We start from the raw sequence: 6,914 nt of genomic DNA on the forward strand, positions 1-6,914 counted from the left end.
TCTCCTTGAATGCCTTTTCCTTGACTGGAATGCGTCCCTGAACTTTGATAATGTCTCCAGCTTGCCTTGATGAAAGAGAGAGGCGTGTGCATGTCTTACTTTACAAAGGTAAAATTCACTTATGTGTCTGTCCACTTTTGCATGTTTGCCCCAGAAAGTTGAATGACAGAAATGCAGTCCTTGGTCTCAAAATAATTCCCCAATCCTTACCTTCACCTGCTGCTAGCAGCTCCTTAGGGCAGGCACCCCCAAACATGGCCCTCCAGCTGTTTTGGGACTACAATTCCCATCATCCCTGACCACTGGTCCTGTAAGCTAGGGATGATGGGAGTTGTAGTCTCAAAACAGCTGGAGGGCTGAGTTTGGGGATGCCTGCCTTAGGGTTTGGGGCAGGGATTATCCAGCCCTACCTGGAGATGGTGGGGACTGAATCCAGAACCTTCTGCATGAAAAGCAGGTTCTACACCACTGAAATATAGACAGCTTTTTACATTTCTTTCATTCAACAGCCACCTCATTGAAACACCTTTTATAGAATTTGAGAGAAAATATTATATGCTATTACACAAGTAAGGTGTCTCTGCAATGCTTGCTTGAAATAATGATTATAGTTATCAGGTGGGAGTTTATAATAAAACCAGTGCTGGCTTTTTACAGCCTTTTATGATATTTGAAAAGAAACACAGCAGGAATCAAGTTTTGTACACCAAACAATAAATGTTAATATCAACTTTGGCCTGCAGCTATAATGTATATTCCATTTATTATAAAATGTTCTCTGTGCATGTTTATTTATGCTCTTCAGCTCTACTGCACACACAGCACTGAAGATCAAGCTGGTTAGAATTTGTGTATAATATGAAAGTGATAGGAAATGAGGGAATGTTAACAAAAAATGAATTGGTGTTTGGCCCTTGTGTCTTGTGTCTTATGTCTTTTAATTTTATTAGTCATTTGTATATATGCTTCAGCTGGGGAAACCAAAACTAAGAGTGGATTTTAGTACGCTAATTATTTCCAGTTAATTTCAAGCAGAATCTGTTTTCTGATGGAAAATATAGAAAAATAAACCCCAAATCTTGTAACTTACCCTGCCCTTCTATTTGCAAACATTGCTTGTGGAATGTGTCCCTAAACATGCATAATGGTTTGTGCATGTCTGGATGGATGATAGGGTATGTGTGAGTGTATGTTTACCCTTTCTACCTTATTTTACAAAGGGTAAAAAATCTTACTGGTTACTCTGCCCACTTTTGCCTCTGCCCCTTCTGGCACACTGCCCAGGAGGGAATGTGGCCCTCAGGAGTGACAATGGTTCCTGAACTCTGCTGAAAACAATTCCCAGGATATATTTTACTTAAGAGAGTATAAGTGAAAATGCTGCAACTTGCTCAGGGGAACAATTTGGTATTCCTGTCTTGGATACAGAGCAACGATTCTCATAGCACTAAAAATACAGTGGTACCTCTGGTTACGAACTTAATTCGTTCCGGAGGTCCGTTCTTAAGTTGAAACTGTTCTTATCCTGAATTGTGCTTTCGCTAATGGCACCTCCCGCTGTGCGTGGGCCTCCTGCTCACATCCCGGGGCAAAGTTTGCAACCGGGAGCAACTATTTCCGGGTTAGCGGAGCTTGTAACCCAAAGTGTGCACAACCAGAAGCGTTCTTATCCAGAGGTACCGTACCACTGTAGTGACAGAAAGTGTAAAATAGTTCATTAGGAGGTTCAATAATTAAAATAACTACTGATAGGGGAGGGAGTATATTAAAAGATGTCCCGCTTCCAACTCTATACACCTTCAGTGAAATTGGCAGCACTGGTTGAGTGGTAGACTTGCTACATTAAATGGAAAACTACAGTGGGGGTGATGGTCTGATTATTTCAGACAAAGAGCTTGAAATTCATTGGAGGACACTCCCACAGTAGTTTGATCAGTTTAAATTAATTGACCTAACTCTGTTCGGGGGGGGGGGAGGGAGGGAGGTCTGTTCTGGAAACTAGACCTGTGAGGGGAGCAGGCATCTCCTAACTCGGCACCCATAACAAACTACTGTACAGTTCTCAAGATTTTTTGTGGTATGCTACTGCTTTAAGTTTATAGTGCAAATGGGGCTTTAGTTCCCATAGATGCTCTTCTTAGATGTATAGAACTGGGCCCATGAAGACATATCTTATTGTTTCATTTGGCTGTACAGTGATACCTTGGGTTACAAACACTTCAGTTTACAGACTCCGCTAACCCAGAAGTAGTACCTCAGGTTATGAACTTTACCTCAGGATGAGAACAGAAATTGTGCACCAGCGGCAGTGGGAGGCCCCATTAGCTAATGTGGTACTTCAGGTTAAGAACGGTTTCAGGTTAAGAACGGACCTCCGGAACGAATTAAGTTCGTAACCAGAGGTACCACTGTATACCATATACAGAAACTACTTCCTAGAAAAACCACTGGATGGCACCAGCACATCATCATTTAAAAGGCCATGGATCATGCAGTGCCTCCCCCACCCCACGCTGCAATGATGCACCTTTTGAGCTTACTAATGTTTCATGGTTCTCCCCAGTGGATGATTAAAAGAAAGCTAATTGCTTCATAATTCAACATATTCTCATGACTGTTCCCCGGAGTTTTATAGTAAACTTCTCCCTATGGTGAAGACTGCTCAAGTCAAACATGGACATATAATTTAGCAGGAATGCTACTGCATTTCTATATCAGGTCCAAAATTATATGCAAACAGGGCAGTCTTTATCAGATGCGGCGCCAGGGTGCAAATATCCACCCAGCGCCTCCAAATTACCACGGATAGTGTTGGGGTGGCCGTAGCTGCGCACTGCCAGCCATCGGGGGGGCAGGGGACGCAACTCTCCCCCATGTCACTGTGGGAGAGCGATCCTCACAGAGGCTTGGGAGTGACGTTGCGTTCCTCCCAAGCCTCCGCAGGAGAAAGAGCGCAGCTTCCCTCCCAAGCCTCCTCGGGAGGAGAGTGATCCTGCAGAGGGTTGGGAGGGAAGCTGCGGGCCTGCCAGCCATATAGTTAGAGGGGCACAGCTTCCATCCTAAGCCTCTGCAGGGATTGCTCTCCTCCCAAGGAGGCTTGGGAGGGAAGCCGCACGCCACCAGCCTTATGGTTGGTGGGGCGCAGCTGGTGGGCGTGCAGAGAAAGGGGAGGCCGCCGGCAAAGCTGCACAGCTCCCCCACTTGCTGGGGTGCCCAAGAGACCGGCGCCCTGGCACAACGCACCACTAAGCCCTGTGGGAAAGACGGCTATGCAAATGAGTCAAAAGAAATTTTGATGTGGACTTCTGGTTTGCTGCCGCAAGGGGAGAAGGAAGCTGGAGCTGCTATTGCAATGACCCGGCTGCTGCTTTTTTGGAGTTTTGGGGTAGTTCAGAGGCAACAAGCACCCTGAAGGAGGTCCTGGGGATGACCAGGATGTTGAGGCAACCAAAGTGAGCTCCTAACAGGTGCGCTCATATCTATTTGGTGTATTGACTGGAGAACAAAAAGGGAGTCTTCTCCAGAAATGGTTGCTGCCTTGCATGGGAACAAGCTGTTTGAAGAAATCAAGGTAACAATATAAGTCTGCCATCAGAAATAAAGGAAGGGGGTAGGGTGATCAAGTTGAAAAGCTTAAGTGACCGAGGACTTAAAATTTGGCTGGCATGCATGTCTTTGGTATGGGAAAGCAAAAATTTGTAAGAGTTCTATGAACCACATTATTGGGAAGAATTTGTAGTCTGGGAAAAATATAAAAATCTGCTAGAAAGAAAAACATTTTTATGGTTATCCCCCATTGGAGCAATTACAATTAAGAGGACTGATAATGGGTGCCTTACAGGGGGTGAACCCAGACTGAAACCTGTTTTCAGATCACTGCCCTATGTCATTTTGTAAAGTGCAGTCACACAAATAGAATTTACCTAGATTAGGGGTGGCAAACTCCCAAGAGACTGCGATCTACTCAAAGTTAAGTAAGTTGTTCAGCTTTTTTTTAGGGAGGAAGACGTCCAGTGATCTACCGGACATGCCCGACCTAGATGATGTAATTGATCATATAGTTATATACAGAAGAATGTAGTGTTATAAGTAACCTGGTCCAGAATTTGTTGTTTTAGAAAATATGTTTGTAACAACAGTGGCCTGTGTTCTGTTAGCCCCAAAATGGAAAGTGAGCGAGATTCTTGTAAAGAATCAGGTTTTGTCTTCATGTTCTTGAGCTTCTTGGGAGATGTTTGGGTTGACTTATCTTAGAAACTGAATGCTGAAATTGCTGGACCCGTGGCCTGTTCCATCAGGTCTTATCCATTCTTGGCCAGGGTGGAGAAGAGGGGGACAGCACAACTGGAGCAGGCCCCGATGTTGTCTCTGCCCTGCCTGCCTTCCTTCTTCACAGGGCAGATGGGCTGGCGAAGGTGCAGATTTCTCTAGATGTGGGTTAGCTTAGCATATGGCTTCCAGCTGTTGCTAGACTCCAACCCATCAGCATGGGCACTGGTCAGGTTCCTCACACTCCTCTGACGCATTAGGTCACCAGAAAACTATGGACTCCTCCCTCTGACTTTCTGATAATACCTCTTTCAGCCTGGCCAGAAACGTAGCTTCAAGAGGCAGGAGACAGGTTTCCTTGCTCCCTCATAGGATATATGAAGCACAATACCTAGAAACAAATTCTATTGCAGAAGCCTGTCATGTTGAATACTTGGCAGTACCAAGTTCAGGATAGCGTGATGTAAAGCAATGCTTCAGCCTGCCCTTTTACAACCCTGTATATTAACTTTTAACAACTTAAGAGTAAGGTGATGTATGTGCTGTGCAATTTATCTAGTTTTAGTCAGAGAATTGATCAGATTTAACACCTTGACCTCTAAAGCCTTAAAGATTCAGTAAATAAATACCACAGGCAAATGCATGAGTAAACAATGTTAATGCTCCCTCCTCCCAAACTATGATTTCTCTCAGCTCTGTAAAAATTGGTTATTGCAAAATTTAAGCTTTGAGGCCAAATGGGAGTTGACAGTTTCCCCTTAGGAGAGATGAGTCAATACTGAGAAAAGCATGCAAGTCTGGAAAAAAGATAGTAAGAACCTACTGGAAGTGAAAACTGGGCCTGCCCTTGTCTTAGTAATTTAATTGCAGTAGAAAATGCCTCTGGTAGTTGACTTAAGAAACAGCACCATCTCTCTGACTATCCCATTTCACTCATGATTGTTTTATTTCAGTTCACCTTTATGCTACAATACCTTACTGCCCAGTAGCTGAAGAAAAATATGAAGTGTCCTGGATAGAAGCAATGTGGACATGGATTTTGTCCAAAAACTATTGTTTGAAGCATGAGTGAGACCTCATTGAGGTAGATGTACATTATCAACAAGGCAGAGATAAGACCTCTCATAAAAGCAGTATTTTTATGGCACCCATGACCTGTATTAGTAAGAGGAAGTGGCTACAACTTTCCTTAAACAGTTCTGAACTGTTATTGTACAAAGCAAAGAGAACTAGAACATGAATGTTTCAGGAAGCTGTTGGAGGTGTGGAAATGATAAATATTGACTCTCTTATTTTATAATCTACAATGTAATCAGATTATTCACATGCATCAATCATCCCACACTTTCTGGTGCATTTTCCTGTCACTTTCCTTATTGGAAGATCCCCGATTATTATTTTTTTAAAGTTTGCTGTTATATAATTGAATCGCTCCAACAATATATTGACAGCCTGGAGGGAAACTTAGAATTTGTGGGTGAGGTATGGAAACTCAGAATTCTTAAGGTCAGAACAACAATGTCTGAAGCCACAGATTTCTGCTTTGGTGATCCCCCTTCCCCTTTAGGGAAAATACATGGGATCGAATAAAATTTAAGACAATCTTCAAGATACTCACACTGTCCTTGAGGGCTATTGTCTTTCTGCTTCATGGTGCATATATATTTCCACTGCTTACTTAAAACTGGGAAGAAGTAGCTTAAAATCTCTGTTTAGCCATGAAGATCACTTGATGCCCTTGGGCCAGTCACTGTAACTCAACCCAACATACATCAGGATAGGATGTTGAGAGTGACACAGCACCATTTCAATGTATGCTGCCCTGAACTCCTTTAAGGGAGGGCAAGATACTAATGTGAAAAAATCAATGATGACATAAACAGTAATTCACTTGCGGGCCTATGATAAGTAAGTAGGAATTGCTTCCAAGGGACATAGGAAGGAAGAAGAAAAAGGAGTATTAAGACAATTTAAAAATAAAGCATTACCATAGCATAAGGTTTAGTTGGACTACAGCCCACTTCATCAGATACATGGCTATCTTGAGTTGGAGGTAGGAAACTAAGCAGTGAAGTCAGCAGAAAGAGAATGCAGGTTACATACGCTTCAGGTTACGTACTCCGCTAACCCAGAAATAACGCTTCAGATTAAGAACTTTGCTTCAGGATAAGAACAGAAATTGTGCTCTGGCGGCGCAGCAGCAGTGGGAGGTCCCATTAGCTAAAGTACCTCAGGTTAAGAACAGTTTCAGGTTAAGAATGGACCTCCAGAATGAATTAAGTTCTTAACCTGAGGTACCACTGTAATTTCAGTATGGGTATCAGTAATAATGGCTATATTCTACCCCCAGGATCAACAAGAAGCATCAGTATAAGTCACTGAGGAAAACAGCTGGAAAGGTTGCTTGCCCTCATGTCCTGCTTGAAGGATTTATGTGGGCATCTATCTGGTTGGCTACTTGCAAGCAGAACAATAGACTAGATAGGCTTTTGGTCTGATTCAGCAAGGCGTTCAACAAACGTTCTGGTTTCATTACCTAGAGGGCCTGTGACCCTCCCCCCTCCCAGTTGTACAGTTAGCAATTTGTGCCATTATAGCCTCTTACTGCAGCAAGAGAGTGACCATTCTTAATAGTGTGTAACATC

The sequence above is a fragment of the Lacerta agilis genome, chromosome 2 (assembly GCF_009819535.1).
Source record: "Lacerta agilis isolate rLacAgi1 chromosome 2, rLacAgi1.pri, whole genome shotgun sequence".
NCBI lineage: Eukaryota > Metazoa > Chordata > Lepidosauria > Squamata > Lacertidae > Lacerta > Lacerta agilis.